Source organism: Panulirus ornatus, chromosome 66 (genome assembly GCF_036320965.1).
Source record: "Panulirus ornatus isolate Po-2019 chromosome 66, ASM3632096v1, whole genome shotgun sequence".
NCBI lineage: Eukaryota > Metazoa > Arthropoda > Malacostraca > Decapoda > Palinuridae > Panulirus > Panulirus ornatus.
The window spans coordinates 1,818,947-1,845,032 of NC_092289.1; the positions used below are offsets into that span (position 1 = coordinate 1,818,947).

Genomic DNA, 26,086 nt, shown 5'->3' on the forward strand with positions numbered 1-26,086 from the left:
GTGTGGTACATCATCATGTGGGGCACACAGGATGGCTTCATGTACACTTCCTCCCCTCACGTACAGTGTTGTGTGTGGTACATCATCATGTGGGGCACACAGGATGGCTTGATGTACACTTCCTCCCCTCACGTACAGTGTTGTGTGTGGTACATCATCATGTGGGGCACACAGGATGGCTTCATGTACACTTCCTCCCCTCACGTACAGTGTTGTGTGTGGTACATCATCATGTGGGGCACACAGGATGGCTTCATGTACACTTCCTCCCCTCACGTACAGTGTTGTGTGTGGTACATCATCATGTGGGGCACACAGGATGGCTTGATGTACACTTCCTCCCCTCACGTACAGTGTTGTGTGTGGTACATCATCATGTGGGGCACACAGGATGGCTTCATGTACACTTCCTCCCCTCACGTACAGTGTTGTGTGTGGTACATCATCATGTGGGGCACACAGGATGGCTTCATGTACACTTCCTCCCCTCACGTACAGTGTTGTGTGTGGTACATCATCATGTGGGGCACACAGGATGGCTTGATGTACACTTCCTCCCCTCACGTACAGTGTTGTGTGTGGTACATCATCATGTGGGGCACACAGGATGGCTTCATGTACACTTCCTCCCCTCACGTACAGTGTTGTGTGTGGTACATCATCATGTGGGGCACACAGGATGGCTTGATGTACACTTCCTCCCCTCACGTACAGTGTTGTGTGTGGTACATCATCATGTGGGGCACACAGGATGGCTTCATGTACACTTCCTCCCCTCACGTACAGTGTTGTGTGTGGTACATCATCATGTGGGGCACACAGGATGGCTTGATGTACACTTCCTCCCCTCCCCAACCCTTCCTCCCTCTGCTACTCCCTGCCCCTCCCCCCTTTTCCCCTCTGCCACAGGGGGGACCCCTCCTCCTCCTGCTCTTGCCTGCTTTACGCCCCTCTTGCGTCACCCAGCAAACTCATGACGTCAGCGCGCGGCCCTATCATCCTCCACGTCCCGAATCAACTTTTTACCACTCGAGTAAGATGACTGTGTCCGGCTCCTGGAGCGCCCATGTCATCCCCCACTGCACGTTTCACCGCCGTGTGGACGATGTTCAAACATCATATTTTGTCCATCTCCCAAGATTCACAGCATCCCAGACGATGGCCCGTCCAGCGACGTCGGTCACGGAACATGAGGGGGGAGACAACATGAGGGGGGAGACAACATGAGGGGGGAGACAACATGGGGGGGAGACAACATGAGGGGGGAGACAACATGAGGGGGGAGACAACATGAGGGGGGAGACAACATGAGGGGGGAGACAACATGAGGGGGGAGACAACATGAGGGGGGAGACAACATGAGGGGGGAGACAACATGAGGGGGGAGACAACATGAGGGGGGAGACAACATGAGGGGGGAGACAACATGAGGGGGGGAGACAACATGAGGGGGGAGACAACATGAGGGGGGAGACAACATGAGGGGGGAGACAACATGAGGGGGGAGACAACATGAGGGGGGAGACAACATGAGGGGGGAGACAACATGAGGGGGGAGACAACATGAGGGGGGAGACAACATGAGGGGGGAGACAACATGAGGGGGGAGACAACATGAGGGGGGAGACAACATGAGGGGGGAGACAACATGAGGGGGGAGACAACATGAGGGGGGAGACAACATGAGGGGGGAGACAACATGAGGGGGGAGACAACATGAGGGGGGAGACAACATGAGGGGGGAGACAACATGAGGGGGGAGACAACATGAGGGGGGAGACAACATGAGGGGGGAGACAACATGAGGGGGGAGACAACATGAGGGGGGAGACAACATGAGGGGGGAGACAACATGAGGGGGGAGACAACATGAGGGGGAGACAACATGAGGGGGGAGACAACATGAGGGGGGAGACAACATGAGGGGGGAGACAACATGAGGGGGGAGACAACATGAGGGGGGAGACAACATGAGGGGGAGCCAACATGAGGGGGGAGACAACATGAGGGGGGAGACAACATGAGGGGGGGAGACAACTTGAGGGGGGAGACAACATGAGGGGGGGAGACAACATGCCACGTCATCATCATACAGTCATTCCTACATATCCCGTACTAGTTAACAGATGGCGCTCTCTGGTACATAACTCGCTTACAAATGGCCTTCTACACTCCCAGGACTTGTTCATCAGCCCTCCTGACACCCCCACCTGACGCCCTCACCAGCCCTCCTGACACCCCCACTTGACGCCCTCACCAGACCTCCTGACACCCCCACCTGACGCCCTCACCAGCCCTCCTGACACCCCCACCTGACGCCCTCACCAGCCCTCCTGACACCCCCACCTGACGCCCTCACCAGCACTCCTGACGCCCCCGCCTGAAACCCTCACCAGCCCTCCTGACACCCCCACCTGACGCCCTCACCAGCACTCCTGACGCCCCCGCCTGAAACCCTCACCAGCCCTCCTGACACCCCCACCTGACGCCCTCCCCAGCCCTCCTGACGCCCTCACCAGCCCTCCTCACACCCCCACCTGACGCCCTCACCAGCACTCCTGACGCCCCCGCCTGAAACCCTCACCAGCCCTCCTCACACCCCCACCTGACGCCCTCCCCAGCCCTCCTGACAAACCGTTGGCCCTCTAATTTACCAACAGGAAGTCAGACAACCTCGTCATCATCACACAACCCAGCAGGACCCAGGCTGGTCTCCACCCACAACACACTCCATCTATCCACTGGGCTCAAAATCCACACACCACGGGCAATCCGCTCCTGTACATGTCTATCGTCATCACCACGTACAAAAAAAAAAGGAAAAAAAAATATACGAGTGTATTTTTCTCGACCTATTTGACGGATACGCCAAGCATTACCAGCAACGTAAATACCAGAGAAACTGAGTGTTGAAGTAATACGTCCCAATTACCAAATCATGCGCCTGATTAGCGAATCATGCGTCCAATCTGTAAATCATGCGTCCAATGATCAAATCATGCGTCCAATGATCAAATCATGCGTCCAATGATCAAATCATGCGTCCAATGATCAAATCATGCGTCCAATGATTCCCTCTACGTCCAGATCATCCAACCTCCTTCCAAGGTTATACCAACATTATTAACACGCCAGAGAACATGGTGACAAGGTACCAACATGGTGACCTGGTACCAACATGGTGACCTGGTACCAACATGGTGACCTGGTATCCACATGGTGACCTGGTACCAACATGGTGACCTAATACCAACATGGTGACCTAATACCAACATGGTGACCAGGTACCAACATGGTGACCTGGCATCCACATGGTGACCTGGTACCAACATGGTGACCCAATACCAACATGGTGACCAGGTACCAACATGGTGACCTGGTACCAACATGGTGACCTGGTATCCACATGGTGACATGGTACCAACATGGTGACCTGGTACCAACATGGTGACCTGGTACCAACATGGTGACCAGGTACCAACATGGTGACCTGGTACCAACATGGTGACCAGGTACCAACATGGTGGCCAGGTACCAACATGGTGACCTGGTACCAACATGGTGGCCAGGTACCAACATGGTGACCAGGTACCAACATGGTGACCTGGTACCAACATGGTGACCAGGTACCAACATGGTGACCTAATACCAACATGGTGACCAGGTACCAACATGGTGACCTGGTATCCACATGATGACCTGGTACCAACATGGTGACCTGGTAACAACATGGTGACCAGGTACCAATATGGTGACCTGGTACCAACATGGTGGCCAGGTACCAACATGGTGACCAGGTACCAACATGGTGACCTGGTACCAACATGGTGACCTGGTACCAACGTGGTGACATGGTACCAACATGGTGACCTGGTACCAACATGGTGGCCAGGTACCAACATGGTGGCCAGGTACCAACATGGTGGCCAGGTACCAACATGGTGACCAGGTACCAACATGGTGGCCAGGTACCAACATGGTGACCAGGTTCCAACATGGTGGCCTGGTAACAACATGGTGACCAGGTACCAACATGGTGACCTGGTACCAACATGGTGGCCAGGTACCAACATGGTGACGAGGTACCAACATGGTGACCAGGTACCAACATGGTGACATGGTACCAACATGGTGACCAGGTACCAACATGGTGACCAGGTACCAACATGGTGACCTGGTACCAACATGGTGGCCAGGTACCAACATGGTGACCAGGTACCAACATGGTGACATGGTACCAACATGGTGACCTGGTACCCACATGGTGACCTGGTATCGAACCCTGATGAGAGTACCTGGGTGGTGGCACGAGCCGTTCATGTCGGGTACAGAACACGACTGTAACATGATGATGAACAACAGCTGTCGTCCATATCCTGTACTGCTGACCTCAGTCGTCAACACCACCCTCGGGGCTACGACCATCCCCGGGTCGTCTCCGTCCCTCGGGGCTACGACCATCCCCGGGTCGTCCCCGTCCCTCGGGGCTACGACCATCCCCGGGTCGTCTCCGTCCCTCGGGGCTACGACCATCCCCGGGTCGTCCCCGTCCCTCGGGGCTACGACCATCCCCGGGTCGTCTCCGTCCCTCGGGGCTACGACCATCCCCGGGTCGTCTCCGTCCCTCGGGGCTACGACCATCCCCGGGTCGCCCCCGTCCCTCGGGGCTACGACCATCCCCGGGTCGTCTCCGTCCCTCGGGGCTACGACCATCCCCGGGTCGTCTCCGTCCCTCGGGGCTACGACCATCCCCGGGTCGCCCCCGTCCCTCGGGGCTACGACCATCCCCGGGTCGTCCCCGTCCCTCGGGGCTACGACCATCCCCGGGTCGTCTCCGTCCCTCGGGGCTACGACCATCCCCGGGTCGTCCCCGTCCCTCGGGGCTACGACCATCCCCGGGTCGCCCCCGTCCCTCGGGGCTACGACCATCCCCGGGTCGTCCCCGTCCCTCGGGGCTACGACCATCCCCGGGTCGTCCCCGTCCCTCGGGGCTACGATCATCCCCGGGTCGTCCCCGTCCCTCGGGGCTACGATCATCCCCGGGTCGTCCCCGTCCCTCGGGGCTACGATCATCCCCGGGTCGTCCCCGTCCCTCGGGGCTACGACCATCCCCGGGTCGTCTCCGTCCCTCGTGGCACTTGGGTCCTACTCATCACACCTGGGTCACGACAGCCCACGCCTCCCAGCTACACATTTTCCATCAAAACATCAGAAAACCGGACGCGGACACAGACGACTGACCCCCCCGAGTGGTCACTACGTCACACACAAGACAGCAGTCATCCCATGAACGCAGGGAAACCAAAAGAAAGAAAGGAAAAAAAAGGAATACATAAGCATAACATGTGGTAATTACTGGAGGCTGAATTTACACCCGGGTGAGCCTAATGGACGGGCTAATAAAGGCATGTTCCATACAGCTACAGTGGCGAAAATGAAGTGCTGAGGGTAGGTGGGACCGCCCTTAAAGCAGATGGCACCGCGGAAGTGTGTGTCTGTGTGTGTGTGTGTGTGTGTGTGTGAGTGAGAGAGAGAGAGAGAGAGAGAGAGAGAGAGAGAGAGAGAGAGAGAGAGAGAGAGAGGAAAGACAAGAGTAATGTGGGATGAAAGAAGTCACGGGAAAGAAGGGAAAGGAACGGAACGGGGGGAAAGAGAGGAAGAGAGGAAGAAAACGGGGAGCCGGGAGAGAAAACGGGTGGCAGGGCCGGAGCAAGCCGCGCCCGCTCGAAGGAAAAATCGGAACATCAATTTTAAGTTTGTGTGAGTGTTGGCAGACCACGTAGAACAGTCGTGCCAGATTTACACCTGTAATACAATCCCTGGCCATTTCCCGCGTTAGCGAGGTAGCGTTAAGAACAGAGGACTGGGCCTTTTTTGGAATATCCTCACCTGGCCCCCTTCTCTGTTCCTTCTTTTGGAAAATTAAAAAAAAAAAAAACGAGAGGGGAGGATTTCCAGCCCCCCGCTCCCTCCCCTTTTAGTCGCCTTCTACGACACGCAGGGAATACGTGGGAAGTATTCTTAATCCCCTATCCCCAGGGATAATATATATACATATATATATATATATATATATATATATATATATATATATATATATTTCATTTTTGCTTTGTCGCTGTCTCCCGCGTTTGCGAGGTAGCGCAAGGAAACAGACGAAAGAAATGGCCCAACCCACCCCCATACACATGTATATACATACACATCCACACACGCCAATATACATACCTATACATCTCAATGTACACATATATATATACACACACAGACACATACATATATACACATGCACACAATTCACACTGTCTGCCTTTATATATATATATATATATATATATATATATATATATATATATATATATATATATATATATATATATATATATATATATATATATATATATCCCAGAAGTGGCGGGAAAATGCTCAGTCGTTGGGATATACTGGAGCAATGATATCGGACGCAGTGATATCGGACGCAGTGATATCGGACGCAAGATATATCGGACGCAGTGATATCGGACGGAAGAGATATCGGACGCAGTGATATCGGATATATTCCTAAACTGGTGAAGATGCCTGCAGTAATCACATGGCATTCCTTGGAGAGAGAGAGAGAGAGAGAGAGAGAGAGAGAGAGAGAGAGAGAGAGAGAGAGAGAGAGAGAGAGAGAGAGAGTCGGGGAGGAGGAAAATCGGATATTTCCCATATTTCAGGGGGTTAAGGGGGAGGAGGGAACACGGTTATTTCCCATACTTCAGAGGGAGAATGGGATATTTCCAATACTCCGGAGGGAGAATTGGATATTCCCGATGATGGGCTTTTAAAAAAAATGGGAATCTTTGGCGAGCGAAATATTGTCACGGAAATCGATCGCCCGGACATCAGAGAGACACGGGAAAGACAGAATTTATTACGGGGGAAAGAGAGAAGAAAATAGATAAAGATTTCCACCCAGACACTGACACACAATGTGGAGGAAAAGCATAGAATTACGACAAGAGAGGAAAACCAAAGAAAATGGAAACGAGAATCAAAAACACCTTTAATGTGGGATCAATGAAAATGTAATGAGGAATCCCAGATCGTTATGAGGGGATCAAGGACAAATACAAACGGGAAAGAATGAGGATGTGAAGGGAACGGAAGAGAACGAGAAGGGGAATGACAGAACGTGAAGGGAACGGAAGAGAACGAGAAGGGGAATGACAGAGAACGTGAAGGGGATGGAAGAGAACGAGAAGGGGAATGACAGAGAACGTGAAGAGGATGGAAGAGAACGAGAAAGGGAATGACAGAGAACGTGAAGGGGATGGAAGAGAACGAGAAAGGGAATGACAGAGAACGTGAAGGGGATGGAAGAGAACGAGAAAGGGAATGACAGAGAACGTGAAGGGGATGGAAGAGAACGAGAAGGGGAATGACAGAGAACGTGAAGGGGATGGAAGAGAACGAGAAAGGGAATGACAGAGACGTGAAGAGGATGGAAGAGAACGAGAAAGGGAATGACAGAGAACGTGAAGGGGATGGAAGAGAACGAGAAGCGGAGCCGATGGAAGAGAATGTGGCAGTGTGGGAAGGGCTATCCCAGGCACAGGGAAGGAGCAAGCTGGTGATTTGTGAGGCAAGTTGTATTGAAATTTGCCCAAGTATAATGTGTGGGTAAAGTTTGGGGATGGGAAGGGTAGCCATCAGCGGGAGGGGAGCCCTGATGGGATGGAAGGGTACCAAGCCGAGTAAGGGGGCTGATGGAATGGGAAGGGTAGGCATCAGCGGGAGGGGAGACCTGATGGAATGGGAAGGGCAGCCAGCAGCGGGAAGGGGGCCCTGATGGAATGGGAAGGGTAGGCATCAGCGGGAGGGGAGCCCTGATGGGATGGGAAGGGTAGGCATCAGCGGGAAGGGGGCCCTGATGGAATGGGAAGGGTAGGCATCAGCGGGAGGGGAGCCCTGATGGGATGGGAAGGGAAGCAGACGATCAGAGGAAGGGGATCTACGGATCTGGCTAATGTGCGATGGGGGGGGGGGGATGGGGAAGCTATCAGCGGGAGGGAGGTCCAGGCGGGATGGGAAAAGATGGGGAATGAATTTGATCTAAAAAGAAAATGAAGGATGGGTCAGAATAGAAAATATGTGGGAAGTCAGAGAAAACGAGAAGGGAACTGAGGCGAAGGGGAAAAAGTGTTACAGAAAAGAAAACAGGAAGTGAGATGAACGGAAAACGGCGTCACAGGAAAGAAGGAAAAAACGGGATGTGGGATGAATAAAGAGCGGCGCCACAGGAAAGAAAATAGGAAATGGGATGATTAGAGAACGACGTCACAGGAAAGAAAAAGGGAAACGTTCAATAAAAATAAATAAAAAATTGGAAATCAGGTTAAGAATAAAGATGGGGAAGAAATAAGAAAAGACGAGAGAGGGGAAGAAGTAGGAAATTAGAGGCACAGAAAAGGAGAGCTATTTAGATATAAAAAACGGAGGATAGGAGATGAACGTCATCGATATGAGAGAAAATAAGGAGGGAGAGAGAGGGTGAGACTGTAATAAAGTATATAATACAGAGGAAGTGAAGGCGAAGATGATGATAATGTACAGAGGAAAGGGGAGAGTGAAGGAATGGCCACTAGTACAATGACAGACTCCGAATGGAAGATGTAGAAGTAGAGAAGACGATAAGAAAACGGGAGAACACGAGCTAAGCCTCGCCAAAAAAGGGAAAACGGAGGTGTTGGCGGCTGGATATAGAGGGAGTCCTTACTAATACTTACCTCGGAAATCTGCGGGAAGAAGGCAAGGCTAGCGCGTGGTGCTCACCGCAGGAACGTCTACAGTCACGAGAAGCGAGCGGTGCGAACGACGCGGCAACCGCACGTTCGTGGGGGAGGGGAACGGCTGTGGGAGCCCACGTGTGGGTGAGGCAGAGAGGGAGAGAGTGAGAGAGAGAGAGATAAGAGGGCGACTCGCGCCGCTGCTGTGGCGAACTTGACAGCCACTGAAGAGCTGGTTCTGAGAGAGAGAGAGAGAGAGAGAGAGAGAGAGAGAGAGAGAGAGAGAGAGAGAGAGAGAGAGAGAGAGAGAGAGAGAGAGAAGGGGTGGGTGGTGGTGCTGGGGTGGTGGTGAGGGGGTGCAAGAGATGGAAGTCGTGAGATAAGAGTGTACAAGAGACAGGTGAGTGGGTCGCTTCAATGGCCACCACATCAGGACACGGGCCCTTACGTACCATGGAGAAGGGCAGGTGAAGGGCCACACACACCACCTGTTGGGCCCCCCTGGCCAGGCCAACACCACCCATCCCACACCCCCTCTCCACAGGTGAGTCTGGCCAGCACCTGCAGTAAGGTGGGGGAATAGGCGACTGTGGTGTGGGAGTCTTGTGGTGGGTGGGTGGGAGTGAGGGAGGGAACGTGGTGGTATGGGACTGTGTGGTGGGTGGGAGTGAGGAAGGGACAGCAATGCCGAGAGAGAGAGAGAGAGAGAGAGAGAGAGAGAGAGAGAGAGAGAGAGAGAGAGAGAGAGAGAGAGAGAGAGAGAGAGAGAGAGAGAGGTCAACATAGCAGTGACCTATGTGGGACAGAGCGGCACGCGTGGGACGCGTCGGTGTTCAAGAAGAAATGGTACTTAGTACCACACCTGAATTTATCCTACATGATCAATACATTCCCTTCAAGCCTACAGGCAGGGCTCACGCCAAGTGAACCCATGTAGAGATACATCAGTGACGACTGTCAACCTAAGATCAGTAAAGACATTTCCTCAAAACAGCATCAAGATTAAATACTTCTCAAAAGGTTGTACACTAGTGTGTGTGTGTGTGTGTGTGTGTGTGTGTGTGTGTGTGTGTGTGTGTGTGTGTGTGTGTGTGTGTGTGTGGTTGAGTGCGTGGTGGATGGAGTGTAAGTACATGTCCTGACGTGGTACACTGGTGTTGTTCCCATACAGGTATAGTGTACTGAGGTGTAGGGGAACTGTACAGATGTACCAAAGTGTACATCAAGTGTAGTAACGTGCTGAAGATGTCTGTGTAATCTAATTGTAGTGTGGGACTTGGTATTGCTGCTTCACTGTGTGTAGCTGGGACGTGTGCATTTAGCGCACAGCGCTGCTGTTGTATGCTGATGATACAGTGTTGTCGCGTCATGGTGTGTATTTCCGTTACCCTGTGTGCGTCAGTGTAACCGTGTGGTGTTCTGCTGTGGGTCTAGTGTGTGCTGGTCCGCGCTCCCCAGGCGTTAAGTGTCGCTGGTGGACCGCGCTCTGTGTTCAGGTAGAACTGGTATGTTCACGGCACTTGATTCCACTCGTCCACCACTGTTATACTATACAAGTACTTCTTTACATACCTTCAACAAGTCATAATTTATTCTGTTACGTCGTCTGGTTGTTCTAAACCTACAACTTTCTTCACAAGCTTGGTATAAAAACTTAAAGGGTTGTGATAAAGTCATCCCTCACTCGTCTCTCCCAGCGAGGATGAACCTAAGACCTCACACCTTGCTCTGTATGTCAGCTCTCTTAAATATAGTACCATGTCTGCTGTCTTCCTCTGGACCTTCTCTATCAGCTCTTTACCTTCTTCAAGTACGATGGCCAAACTTATGCAGCATACTGTAGTTTTGGTGTCATGTACGACGTGAACAAATTGCTGAATATTTCCTTACCCATGAACCTGAATGCAATTCTAATATCATCCATCAGTCGACAGGTCAGGGATGTCAGCTCCCAAGCCTCTCTCACACACAGACCGCTGGGACTTATTTCCTACCAGCTAATACTCGTGTTGACGTCTTCTTTCACTGTTTCGTCCTAATTACTTGTCATTTACTCGGGCTGAATCTCATCCACCGCGTGTACACCAACTTTGGAGTTTGTCTAGGTCCCCTTGTAAGCTGGTGCAATCCCTCAAACTTTCCACTTATCTCATGCCCTCTGCAAACACATTCCGGTAAGAGTCCGTACCTTCTGACGGACTCGTTCACACAAAGAGTAACTGACCCAGAAGAGAACCCTGAGTCACTCCGCTAGTAACCACCGACCATTTTGAGAACGCTGCTCTGATCAGCGACCTGTGATCTACTGAGATGATCTATCTACAGGAGTCTCCCCTGTATACCTACGTGGTGTACGGCTGACGCACTCGTGTACTGGTGACGTACTAGTGTACTTGTGACGTACTGGGGTACTGGTGACGTACTGGTGTACTGGTGACGTACTGGTGACGTACTGGTGCAGTGTTCTGGTGTACTACTGACGTACAGATGTACAGCTGACGTATGGTGTAATGTTCTGGTGTACTACTGACGCTGTAGCGTAGTGTTCGGGTGTACTGCTGACGCTGTAGCGTAGTGTTCTGGTGTACTGCTGACGTTGTAGCGCAGTGTTCGGGTGTACTGCTGACGTTGTAGCGTAGTGTTCTGGTGTACTGCTGACGTTGTAGCGCAGTGTTCGGGTGTACTGCTGACGCTGTAGCGTAGTGTTCTGGTGTACTGCTGACGCTGTAGCGTAGTGTTCTGGTGTACTGCTGACGCTGTAGCGTAGTGTTCTGGTGTACTGCTGACGTTGTAGCGCAGTGTTCGGGTGTACTGCTGACGCTGTAGCGTAGTGTTCTGGTGTACTGCTGACGTTGTAGCGCAGTGTTCGGGTGTACTGCTGACGTTGTAGCGTAGTGTTCTGGTGTACTGCTGACGTTGTAGCGCAGTGTTCGGGTGTACTGCTGACGCTGTAGCGTAGTGTTCTGGTGTACTGCTGACGCTGTAGCGTAGTGTTCTGGTGTACTGCTGACGCTGTAGCGTAGTGTTCTGGTGTACTGCTGACGTTGTAGCGCAGTGTTCGGGTGTACTGCTGACGCTGTAGCGTAGTGTTCTGGTATACTGCTGACGCTGTAGCGTAGTGTTCTGGTGTACTGCTGACGCTGTAGCGTAGTATTCTGGTGTATTGCTGACGTTGTAGCGCAGTGTTCGGGTGTACTGCTGACGTTGTAGCGCAGTGTTCGGGTGTACTGCTGACGCTGTAGCGTAGTGTTCGGGTGTACTGCTGACGTTGTAGCGCAGTGTTCTGGTGTACTGCTGACGTTGTAGCGTAGTGTTCGGGTGTACTGCTGACGCTGTAGCGTAGTGTTCGGGTGTACTGCTGACGTTGTAGCGCAGTGTCCTGGTGTACTGCTGACGTTGAAGCGCAGTGTTCGGGTGTACTGCTGACGTTGTAGCGCAGTGTTCTGGTGTACTGCTGACGCTGTAGCGTAGTGTTCGGGTGTATTGCGGATGTACTGGTGTAGTGTTCTACTGTACTGGTGGTATACTGCGTTGAAAACACTTGTGATGTGCGATGTGTTAACACGTTAATTCACCGTAATCTGTTTGACTAAGTGTGTTGTGTATTGGTCCCGACATAACACTGATGTGTGGGTTTTAGTGTTGCTCTTGTGTTTGAATATATAAAGCGGTGGCATAGGGTCATGTGTTGGCCTGGCAGTCAAATATCAACGTACAGTTGTGCACATCTGGATCAAGCTGTGGGTCATGGAACATCATCACGCTGATGTGACATGACTGAATCACGTTAACCCAGAGTGTAATGGTCCACTGAGGTGACCCTTGACACGACGGGACGACCCTTGGCCTGGCCTTTGACACGACCCTTAAAGATCAGGTCGGGGGGGGGGGGGGCCAAGGGTGGGTGGGGGGGTATATCTTGGCGTCGTGCTCCAAAGGTCTTAACCCACTGGCTTCGTGTGATGGTGGGTTGAGTCAGTCGGCTCGGCGTGAGCCGCACGCTCTCTATATAGGCTCGTGTCACTGAGGGTATTACACACACGGCCACAAGTCAGCGCACCACCTGAGTCTGGTGACCAGTGTGTGTGTGTGTGTGTGTGTGTGTGTGTGTGTGTGTGTGTGTGTGTGTGTGTGAGAGAGGAGGAGGGGGAGGAGAGGAAGTTGTAGTGTGACTTGTGGGCGGGAGAGGAATCACGCACACACACACATACACACACACACACACACACACACACACACACACACACACACACACACATACACACACACACACACACACACACACACACACACACACACACACACACAGCATCCCCGTGTTTGATGACGTTACTAGGCATCCGTGTCGACCAGCAGCACCACCGCCGCCCACACCCACCACCCGTCCACACACACACACACACACACACACTCACACACACCCCACCCTGTGCACACACCCCTCGCTGGATGACATGACGAGCGCCACCTCGTCGTGCCTCTAGCAACACCGACTGTGCCATGGTACGACGGCAAACACCGAGTTAGATCGTGTCTATGTTCATTCATGATTCCTCCCCTCCTTCACTCAGCTGATGCTGCTCAACCTTACCTTGTTTCCATCCTTCTCCCATCCTCGAAGCGCCTCTCCAGGTGTCTCGTCTCGACTCACTGATCACAACCACAACCTCGCCACACTGGCTTCTACTTAACTAATCACGTTATTACCATCTAAATAGCCCATTTCACTGACCGCTGTGCCTAGAACGCGCCTCACCCGACCCACGGACCCAGACTGCACCTGAATCCTAACTGCCGTATTGATTTTCGTGTGATGACGTCAGCAACGCCATAGATAGCTGCCAGGCGCGCGTACCAACCTTCCCTCAGAGTATAAAGAAAACGGAACATGCTTGGCCACGTTTTTCTCAACATTTTGACCACTTGTCTTGCAAGTAACTTTAAATGACTTATGCAAATATAAAGACAGATAACAGAGACGCTTCAGGCAGAGGCGACACCAGGATCTAACCTTCCAATCCGAGTTATATTCTCTGAATAGGAAAGGTTTCCCGGCAGTCACGCGATATTGGAGTCCCTATCAATGAAAGGGTTTGTAATACAGCCGTCAAAAACAGAATAGACCTAGGGGCGTAGGACAGCATAGAAAATGGGTCAGATTAGCTTCCCTCTTCACCGTAACCTTTACGAAAAACAGACGACCGTGTTATGCTGTTATGACATGATCCTGGGCTTGACTGTTCTTGATGTGAACTTCCAATACAACATCTAAAGACGCTTGAATTTCAGCTATAGTTTAACAGCGAATATTTCAAACACCTGTAGTCCAAAATGCCAGAAAAAGAAACGAATAAAACCTTCATTACCACATCTCAGTAAAGGTTTCACTCCGGCATCACGTTTTTAGAGTTAAGAAAAACGTTATGAATGGCACGGAAGTCTTCTCAAAGACATTATCTACTTTTTAAGTGTGACAAACCCTCACGAATTGTCGATCACAGTGATGGTGGCGCCAGCATTCTAAGTTACAACTTTAGAAAGCTTACGGCATCCTCGTCTTAATTCTTTGAAAAAAAAATGTAAATCTACATTTCTTTCTCTTCACAACTCTAGAGCTGCGCCCACGGGGAACTGGGAAGAAGACAAGCGCGGTCTCCAGACAAATTATAGAATGGCATTTCAGCGCATGGTTAATATTCAGATTTCCCCACTTCTTCACATCCAACACTGTCGTGATGAGAAAGACGGACAGCACTGATACCACAATTTCCTCTACACATGGACATCACTTCGTAAATCTCGTATATCAACAATGTGGCATCCGCATTCTTAACTTTACCATACTTCGTCCGTTATCGGACTTTGAGTCTTCGAAACTTCCCCAGCTGTGTGGTTCGTGGCCGGGGTTGCCCTACTGAGGTGCAGGTGCTGAGGGGGGAAACCGTGGGTTCTACCAGACTTCGGGGGTGACCATACTCTATTACCGTGCATATTAGCAGCGCCGTATAGGTGACAGAGGGCATTTGTGCTTACCCAGGGACCCAGCAGGCTACTCTCTAGCCTCACTACGCTACACAGACGTGTCTGTGTCCATGATGAGATTAATTCCTTCACGTGGAAGGGTGAGGTGAGGCGTCATCCACCTCCCAAGGAGGATGTACTACGGCAGGAGACGACACCCCCCTCGCATCTCTGCCACCAGACTCCATCACTGAGCACGTCACAGTCTTCAAGGACGCCCACGAGTGCCGCTGAGGAGGATGATATGGTGGAAGGGTAATGGACGAGAGGTTAACCACTTCAGGTTCCCAAGTGGTACTTAATAAGAATGGGTTCTCTTAAGACCTGGTACCAGATTTGTAGAGGTAATGAGTATTAATGAAAACGCTCATTCTATTCACAAGACTTTCATTTCAGGCCGTACCATAGTAATATTGTAGCCATTAAGAATTAGACGTTCATTCACATATAATTTCAATGGTATATGTCCTTCTAGCGTTAACATAAGTCTCAAGTTCGAACTGCGTCCACCAATCAGATCACATGACGCCAAACTCCCACCATTGCCACAACACATTTCTACATCACCGAGACTTGGAAATTCATTCCAAGTAATTTTACATTACCTATATTTGGGTTATGTATTTATCTAATCATATTAATTTCCTTTATTGGATAGTTACTGATACTCTAAATTATCGACACAGATATCAGATTTCACTTTCCTATGCATACTCCATTACTTTTCGTTGTGTGCTTGAACTATGTAACTTTATGTTTCGAATTATTTAGTCTGTATTTTCACGCTTTGTATTTTAGTAGGGCAGAAGTATTTAAATCACAGTGATTAACTGATTGACAGTAGTAAATTACATCTGCTGCATGCATCTGGCGCGCGATTTATTTGTAAAAACGATTAATCTGGCTAATCAACTGATCAATTCATGTATGTTGAGAAGCAGGACATCCAAGCGGTGTGTGTGAATTCTGACCTCGTTCCACGCAAGGTTCCATGACGACAGTCGCTAAGAAGCACGCCAAGTGTTAAGTAGACCTAACTAGATAATTCTTTTGACAAACTTTGTCAAGAAAGTCTGCCAACTAACAGTTCAAAACCACCTTACGATATTTGCACAGTATGTTTGCTGTTGTCACATTAGGATGTACGGATGGCATGAGGGGTAATCATGCCCAGTTGTTTGGGTACGAGGAAAACAGTGTACTATGAGGCCTTAATACCAATATCCCTCCACGACCTTACTGTGTGAATTACCATTTCTTACACCGACGTTAAAAACTTTATTGCAAATCACACGTCATAAAGGAGTTAGATTCAACCACATAACCCTAGAACCTCCTTTGGAGCTCCAGCAGCTTGGAGGCTGCACTGCAATCAGAAGCAGGGAAGATGATACACTCTTCTGGAACAGGAAGGTTCTCGACGAGACTACTTCTTTCCGTCCATGGACGATGACTGAACCTTAGTGAGGTTGACTTTTTGCCTCGTGGTGTAACCACAAGCAGGCGCGGAAGCCGGTAACACCATACTGATCTCGTATCATGTTCTATTTGTACGCTGGTTTAACTCTAGACCTCTAATTATGGATTTACAAACGCATGAATTTAATTGCCTAGTGTTCCCAAAACAGCGGGTTTCCTGTGTATTGTCCGTTATGAAATATCTGTGATTCTTTATAATGAGTCAAACTACATCAAACAAACAGGGACAGCGACAAGAAAATTATCTGTTGGCTTAACTTATCGAAGTTCTGGCGTCGTTCAACGGGGATACCTAAGGCGATTTTCCCCAATGTTTTCATCATGGTCCCTTCAACGGGATACGAGCGAGGATATTAACTCTGTCATGCACATAGTAGTAAAGTCTTAGCAAGCATTAGGTTAAGGAACACTCAACGTAAGCACTAAGCTAAGGAACGTTCCCTTAAAACAATCAAGCACTAGGTTAAGGAGCATTCACTTAAGATAATCACTAGGTTAAGGAACACTCAAGATAATCACTAGGTTAAGGAACACTCAAGATAATCACTAGGTTAAGGAACATTCACTCAATATAATCACTAGGTTAAGGAACACTCACTTAAAACAATCAAGCACTAGGTTATGGAACACTCACTTAAAACAATCAAGAACTGACCGGTTAATGTTCGCCTTTAACGTAATCACAGAGAGGCATTCGGAAACCACCAGCATGATTACAAATGTTCCCAATGCCGAGGTAACTGTAAACAGATTAAGCTGGACAAAAAAACTCTGCCAGAGATTTTTTGGGTTTCATCTGACGCGCAGGACGACCATGCAAGAGGACGCGCATGATATGGATACATCATTTACAAGCGGGAGTCATGTGACATCCATGATGTCTGCTCCCCAGACCAAACAGTAGCTGATATCATTGAAAAAAATAAAGCCTATCTATCACCTGCAAACTTTAAATACCGGAGTGTATAGATCTTCCGCTTACCCAAGAAATTACGTTTGTGAATATTGATGCAGAGTTAGTCTACCTACATAAGGGTATCCATCATCGTAGATAAAACATTTTGCAAAACTGTCGAAGGGAAAGGATGCTTCTGCTGTACAACTAGGCCGCCGTCCGTTCGAGTAGCAACACCCTAAACTGTATCGACCATCTGATTATAAGTATATAAGTCACTCGCATTAAAAAAAAAAAAAAAAGCTCAAATAACACACTTGGTACAAACAGCGAGGACCATAAGTAATGCCATCGTGCCGGCCATGAAAAGGTCACACCACCCGCGCCATGAATGTCAAGGACCCGAGCGTCGGCCGACCCGACTGATGAGTTGAAGATCAGAAGGAGCGATACAAACTCTCCTAAAAGAGCGGTATAATTATTCAAATATTCTCTTATGGTTGTGAAACCCAAGAAGTACAAAATACGACTGATTGAAACTTTAAAAGTCTGAAACCTATTTAAGATAGGAGAATGACATAATGGAAGCATTCGATAATTTTATACAAGCGCTCTAACTTAAACCTAGTCAAAACATCAAGGATAACATTAGCATACCTTCATGATCAAAGACAAAAAGTTCTAGGATAAAATATCACAAATCCTGCTCATATTTTCGCGGACAAACCTGCTTCAAAACAAACCCAGAGGCCCAAAATTACCAAAATGGTATCACTAACAACCGCTTCCTCAGTAAAACCTTCCAATATTCCCAAACCAGCATGCTAAGCTCAAAGCCACTACAATCTATGCGCCTTTTGCCGCAGCGAGCACCACGTCAATGAATGTCCTCAAATCTACCACTTTATAATCGAGGCAAGACAGATAACAAGAACTAGACCAACGTGGCAGGTGTGTCAACACCAGGCACTCCACTACTGGGTGCAATAAAAGTCTGCCAATAATTCCACAAACGTGATAACTGCTGCAGCCATCATACAAGATCCTCTTATATGAAAAGGGCAAAAACGGACACCATGTAACACCTAATTGCGTCCGTTAGGGGGCCAAGTGGCTACAATGCAAGTTTTCGAACCCTACGGAAAATAACTAAATACGGAAGAGAGCTTAAGTCAGGCAAGAGCCATAACGAAGCTTCATGTCTGAGCCCCTTGGTCTGTAAGTTCAATCTGAACGTAGACAACTCGACCAGAGTCACCAGACCAGCAGTGTGGAGTGTGGCCTCCGACACGCTGGAGATGATGAGAGGTGAGGTGAGGTGTTCTAAGAAACAGAGGGAAGGTATCAGCCGTCGTCCTTCGACCACCTCCCTACTCACATCAACACTCCTGGACTTGAGGTGACCGTGCAGGAGTTAACTTAAAGTCCCTCTCCTAACACACAGCTGAGTGGGGAGCCAACACATCCGTGGTGCTTGGTAATAACTGATGTGGACCTAATGCGTCACTGTACAACGAGAGGGAACATATGGCTATGCGAAAGCCAGAGTTGTTACTTAATCCATAACGATAATCCTTCTGACTGATCCGTAAATCGAGAAGCAATCCAGATTACCGCCGCAGCGACACTGTTAACTAAGATGGTTCCCACTGAAGTGACTCATGTGGATGAGTAAGAAATATAACAGCACAAAGACTCACCCACCTGGACACACTTGGCCTCGATGAACCAAACCTTTACCTGCAGACGACCTCTCCTATCACACTTACCTATATATTCCAGAATTTGAAGAGAACTGATATCGAGATAGGTTTCCTGGGGGGGATTTTCTTTTTTTTTACGTTGGAAGCTCCAGTCACGGATAAAAGTCCACAACGAGGCCTGGCCTTAATTGAAATATAGAGAGGATTATGAAAGGGGAAAAAACAAGTGAAAGTATTTATGAATTTTGGAGGAAGGGAAAACCTGTTCTAAAATGTGCCAAGTCCAAGTATTTGGAAAATACATGAAAAGGGAGAGAGTTCCAAAGCTTCGAGGTGTAGGGAAAGCTATCAACGGCCTACGGCCACATAGTAATCATGTTGCCAGGTCTTGCGTGGTCTAGTATGGGGAAGGGGGGACCCCAAGCCCCCAAGTTCCCGGGAGCCCAAAAAACCCCAGTTTTAAACCCATTAAAGAGGGAAAAATGAAAACTTTTCGACGGGGGGAAAATTTGGGTCCCAAACTTAAAAATTAGTGGGGGTTGGGTAATTGGGTAAATTAAAGGGTGCAGAACTTGAACCCAACCCCAGTTGTTTAGGCAGACCCCTACAAGGAAAGAAACCCAAACCTTTGATAAACGGAGCAAATGTTCTAAGAAAAAGAAATTTCGACATCTACACAGAACTACCAGCTTTTTAGAGGCAGACTTATCTATTTCCGTAATGTGGGGTCTCCCAGAAAGAATGGATGTTACAGTAAAAACCCCGGTTTCGCCCAAAAGGGGGGAAAAAAAATTTTTCGGTTTTCGATAGAGGTGGGTAGAAAAGGGTTTGTAGACATTAAACTTAACCAGATTTTTGTTACCCTATGAGATTCCCGTCTTAAAACGAGTGTGTTTTGTGTGTTTGTGTGTTTTGTGTGTGTGTGTGTGTTTTGGGGGTTTTTTGAAGGGGGGGAAAGGGGAGGAATTTAATTACTTTTGGGCGGGAGGGGAATCCGAAAACCTTTTTTCCCCCCCCAAAAACCCCCAACAATCCAAAAACCCAACCATCACCCAACCCAAACAAAAAACCCCACACAAAACCAAACCACAACCTCCCCGGTTTTATTTCTTCTGGCATTTCGACCCGCAAACCCCCCCCAACCCCCTTACACACCCAATTTTTAACCCCAAAACCCCAAATTTAACCTTTCCCCCCCCTGGCCAAATCCTGGTAAAAAACCCCGTCCCAAAAGATTTGAAATTGGAAAAAACCAATTTTTTGATTGGCATTTCCCCTTCTTTATTCCTCCCTTTTTCAATTGTTTTGGCTGTCAAATTACCTTTTTATTTTTCCCTTCGAAAGGCCCTTCCAATGTCTGCTGCTAAAAGATTTTCCCCCCAATGCCCCAAAAAATTTTAAAAGGGTAAAAACAAATTTTCCGGGGGTAAACCCAAAAAAATTTTTTCCCCCCTTTTTTTCCAAAAAAAACCCCCCCCCCAAAAAAATTTTTTTTTGGGGTTTTTTGGTTTTTCCCAAAAAATTAAAATTTTAAAAAAGTTTTTAAAAAATTTAAAAAATTTTTTTAAAATTAAAAAAAAAAAAAATTTTCCCCCAAAAAAAAAAATTCCCCCGGGGGTTAAAAACCCAAAAGGGGAAAAATTTTAAACTTTTCCTTTTTTACAAACCCTTTTTGAAATTTCCAAAAAATGGTTTCCCAAAATTTTTTTTAAAACTTAAAAACCCCCCCTTTTTAAAAAAAAAATTTTTTTTTTTAAAAAAATTCCCCCGGGAAAAAAAAAATTTTTTTTTCCCCCCTTTTGAAGGCCCCCGGGGGTTTTTTTTTTTCCCCCCCCCCAAAAAAAATTTGGGGGGAAAATTTAAAAATTTTTCTTAAAACCCCTTTTTTAAATTTAAAAAAAATTTTTAAAAAATTTTTTTTTTTCCTTTTAAAATTTAAAATTTTAAACCCCCGGGGGGGGGCCCGGGGGGTTTTCAAAAATTTTTTGGGGGGGGGGTTTTTTAAAAAAAAAATTCCCCCCAAAAAAAACCCCCCCGGGGGGGTTTTTTAAAAAAAAGGGGGAAAAAAAAACCCAAAATTTTTTGGGTTTTTTTTAAAAGGTTTTCCCAAATTTTTTTGGGGGGGGAAACCTCTCCCCTTTTGGGGGTGGCCGGGGGAAAACCCCTCATGGTCCCTTCAACGGGATACGAGCGAGGATATTAACTCTGTCATGCACATAGTAGTAAAGTCTTAGCAAGCATTAGGTTAAGGAACACTCAAGATAATCACTAGGTTAAGGAACACTCACTTAAAACAATCAAGCACTAGTTAAGGAGCATTCACTTAAGATAATCACTAGGTTAAGGAACACTCAAGATAATCACTAGGTTAAGGAACACTCAAGATAATCACTAGGTTAAGGAGCATTCACTTAAGATAATCACTAGGTTAAGGAACACTCACTTAAAACAATCAAGCACTAGGTTAAGGAACACTCACTTAAAACAATCAAGCACTAGGTTAAGGAGCATTCACTTAAGATAATCACTAGGTTAAGGAGCATTCACTTAAGATAATCACTAGGTTAAGGAACACTCAAGATAATCACTAGGTTAAGGAACACTCAAGATAATCACTAGGTTAAGGAACACTCAAGATAATCACTAGGTTAAGGAGCATTCACTTAAGATAATCACTAGGTTAAGGAACACTCAAGATAATCACTAGGTTAAGGAACACTCAAGATAATCACTAGGTTAAGGAACACTCACTTAAAACAATCAAGCACTAGGTTAAGGAGCATTCACTTAAGATAATCACTAGGTTAAGGAACACTCAAGATAATCACTAGGTTAAGGAACACTCAAGATAATCACTAGGTTAAGGAGCATTCACTTAAGATAATCACTAGGTTAAGGAGCATTCACTTAAGATAATCACTAGGTTAAGGAGCATTCACTTAAGATAATCACTAGGTTAAGGAGCATTCACTTAAGATAATCACTAGGTTAAGGAACACTCAAGATAATCACTAGGTTAAGGAGCATTCACTTAAGATAATCACTAGGTTAAGGAACACTCAAGATAATCACTAGGTTAAGGAGCATTCACTTAAGATAATCACTAGGTTAAGGAACACTCAAGATAATCACTAGGTTAAGGAACACTCAAGATAATCACTAGGTTAAGGAGCATTCACTTAAGATAATCACTAGGTTAAGGAACACTCAAGATAATCACTAGGTTAAGGAACACTCAAGATAATCACTAGGTTAAGGAGCATTCACTTAAGATAATCACTAGGTTAAGGAACACTCAAGATAATCACTAGGTTAAGGAACACTCAAGATAATCACTAGGTTAAGGAACACTCAAGATAATCACTAGGTTAAGGAGCATTCACTTAAGATAATCACTAGGTTAAGGAGCATTCACTTAAGATAATCACTAGGTTAAGGAACACTCAAGATAATCACTAGGTTAAGGAACACTCACTTAAAACAATCAAGCACTAGGTTAAGGAGCATTCACTTAAGATAATCACTAGGTTAAGGAACACTCAAGATAATCACTAGGTTAAGGAGCATTCACTTAAGATAATCACTAGGTTAAGGAACACTCACTTAAAACAATCAAGCACTAGGTTAAGGAACACTCAAGATAATCACTAGGTTAAGGAGCATTCACTTAAGATAATCACTAGGTTAAGGAACACTCAAGATAATCACTAGGTTAAGGAACACTCACTTAAAACAATCAAGCACTAGGTTAAGGAACACTCAAGATAATCACTAGGTTAAGGAGCATTCACTTAAGATAATCACTAGGTTAAGGAGCATTCACTTAAGATAATCACTAGGTTAAGGAACACTCAAGATAATCACTAGGTTAAGGAACACTCAAGATAATCACTAGGTTAAGGAACACTCAAGATAATCACTAGGTTAAGGAACACTCAAGATAATCACTAGGTTAAGGAACACTCAAGATAATCACTAGGTTAAGGAGCATTCACTTAAGATAATCACTAGGTTAAGGAACACTCAAGATAATCACTAGGTTAAGGAACACTCAAGATAATCACTAGGTTAAGGAACACTCAAGATAATCACTAGGTTAAGGAACACTCAAGATAATCACTAGGTTAAGGAGCATTCACTTAAGATAATCACTAGGTTAAGGAGCATTCACTTAAGATAATCACTAGGTTAAGGAGCATTCACTTAAGATAATCACTAGGTTAAGGAACACTCAAGATAATCACTAGGTTAAGGAGCATTCACTTAAGATAATCACTAGGTTAAGGAGCATTCACTTAAGATAATCACTAGGTTAAGGAACACTCAAGATAATCACTAGGTTAAGGAACACTCACTTAAAACAATCAAGCACTAGGTTAAGGAGCATTCACTTAAGATAATCACTAGGTTAAGGAACACTCACTTAAAACAATCAAGCACTAGGTTAAGGAGCATTCACTTAAGATAATCACTAGGTTAAGGAGCATTCACTTAAGATAATCACTAGGTTAAGGAGCATTCACTTAAGATAATCACTAGGTTAAGGAGCATTCACTTAAGATAATCACTAGGTTAAGGAGCATTCACTTAAGATAATCACTAGGTTAAGGAACACTCAAGATAATCACTAGGTTAAGGAACACTCAAGATAATCACTAGGTTAAGGAACACTCAAGATAATCACTAGGTTAAGGAACACTCAAGATAATCACTAGGTTAAGGAACACTCAAGATAATCACTAGGTTAAGGAACACTCAAGATAATCACTAGGTTAAGGAACACTCAAGATAATCACTAGGTTAAGGAGCATTCACTTAAGATAATCACTAGGTTAAGGAACACTCAAGATAATCACTAGGTTAAGGAGCATTCACTTAAGATAATCACTAGGTTAAGGAACACTCAAGATAATCACTAGGTTAAGGAGCATTCACTTAAGATAATCACTAGGTTAAGGAGCATTCACTTAAGATAATCACTAGGTTAAGGAACACTCAAGATAATCACTAGGTTAAGGAGCATTCACTTAAGATAATCACTAGGTTAAGGAACACTCAAGATAATCACTAGGTTAAGGAACACTCAAGATAATCACTAGGTTAAGGAACACTCACTTAAAACAATCACTAGGTTAAGGAGCATTCACTTAAGATAATCACTAGGTTAAGGAACACTCAAGATAATCACTAGGTTAAGGAACACTCAAGATAATCACTAGGTTAAGGAGCATTCACTTAAGATAATCACTAGGTTAAGGAACACTCAAGATAATCACTAGGTTAAGGAACACTCAAGATAATCACTAGGTTAAGGAGCATTCACTTAAGATAATCACTAGGTTAAGGAGCATTCACTTAAGATAATCACTAGGTTAAGGAGCATTCACTTAAGATAATCACTAGGTTAAGGAGCATTCACTTAAGATAATCACTAGGTTAAGGAGCATTCACTTAAGATAATCACTAGGTTAAGGAACACTCAAGATAATCACTAGGTTAAGGAACACTCAAGATAATCACTAGGTTAAGGAGCATTCACTTAAGATAATCACTAGGTTAAGGAACACTCAAGATAATCACTAGGTTAAGGAGCATTCACTTAAGATAATCACTAGGTTAAGGAGCATTCACTTAAGATAATCACTAGGTTAAGGAGCATTCACTTAAGATAATCACTAGGTTAAGGAGCATTCACTTAAGATAATCACTAGGTTAAGGAGCATTCACTTAAGATAATCACTAGGTTAAGGAACACTCAAGATAATCACTAGGTTAAGGAGCATTCACTTAAGATAATCACTAGGTTAAGGAGCATTCACTTAAGATAATCACTAGGTTAAGGAACACTCACTTAAAACAATCAAGCACTAGGTTAAGGAGCATTCACTTAAGATAATCACTAGGTTAAGGAACACTCAAGATAATCACTAGGTTAAGGAGCATTCACTTAAGATAATCACTAGGTTAAGGAGCATTCACTTAAGATAATCACTAGGTTAAGGAACACTCAAGATAATCACTAGGTTAAGGAGCATTCACTTAAGATAATCACTAGGTTAAGGAGCATTCACTTAAGATAATCACTAGGTTAAGGAACACTCAAGATAATCACTAGGTTAAGGAACACTCAAGATAATCACTAGGTTAAGGAGCATTCACTTAAGATAATCACTAGGTTAAGGAGCATTCACTTAAGATAATCACTAGGTTAAGGAACACTCAAGATAATCACTAGGTTAAGGAACACTCAAGATAATCACTAGGTTAAGGAGCATTCACTTAAGATAATCACTAGGTTAAGGAGCATTCACTTAAGATAATCACTAGGTTAAGGAACACTCAAGATAATCACTAGGTTAAGGAGCATTCACTTAAGATAATCACTAGGTTAAGGAGCATTCACTTAAGATAATCACTAGGTTAAGGAGCATTCACTTAAGATAATCACTAGGTTAAGGAACACTCACTTAAAACAATCAAGCACTAGGTTAAGGAGCATTCACTTAAGATAATCACTAGGTTAAGGAGCATTCACTTAAGATAATCACTAGGTTAAGGAACACTCAAGATAATCACTAGGTTAAGGAGCATTCACTTAAGATAATCACTAGGTTAAGGAACACTCAAGATAATCACTAGGTTAAGGAGCATTCACTTAAGATAATCACTAGGTTAAGGAACACTCAAGATAATCACTAGGTTAAGGAACACTCAAGATAATCACTAGGTTAAGGAACACTCAAGATAATCACTAGGTTAAGGAACACTCAAGATAATCACTAGGTTAAGGAGCATTCACTTAAGATAATCACTAGGTTAAGGAGCATTCACTTAAGATAATCACTAGGTTAAGGAGCATTCACTTAAGATAATCACTAGGTTAAGGAACACTCAAGATAATCACTAGGTTAAGGAGCATTCACTTAAGATAATCACTAGGTTAAGGAACACTCAAGATAATCACTAGGTTAAGGAACACTCAAGATAATCACTAGGTTAAGGAGCATTCACTTAAGATAATCACTAGGTTAAGGAGCATTCACTTAAGATAATCACTAGGTTAAGGAGCATTCACTTAAGATAATCACTAGGTTAAGGAGCATTCACTTAAGATAATCACTAGGTTAAGGAGCATTCACTTAAGATAATCACTAGGTTAAGGAGCATTCACTTAAGATAATCACTAGGTTAAGGAACACTCAAGATAATCACTAGGTTAA

General features: G+C 46.0%; 1 protein-coding gene across 4 annotated transcripts in view; it reads right to left on the bottom strand.

The window, feature by feature from the left end:
- The window catches only part of fid (fire dancer), a 227,176-nt gene that overhangs the window by 197,026 nt on the left and 4,064 nt on the right, over window positions 1-26,086 (bottom strand). For 3 of the 4 annotated variants that reach the window (XM_071658268.1, XM_071658269.1, XM_071658265.1), the window contains exon 1: window positions 13,360-13,527. The exons of the other annotated variant lie outside the window; for it this stretch is intronic. The gene's annotated coding sequence lies outside the window, so the exon portion shown is untranslated. Of the gene's footprint in view, window positions 1-13,359; window positions 13,528-26,086 lie in introns of those variants that run through there. 4 annotated transcript variants of the gene reach the window in all.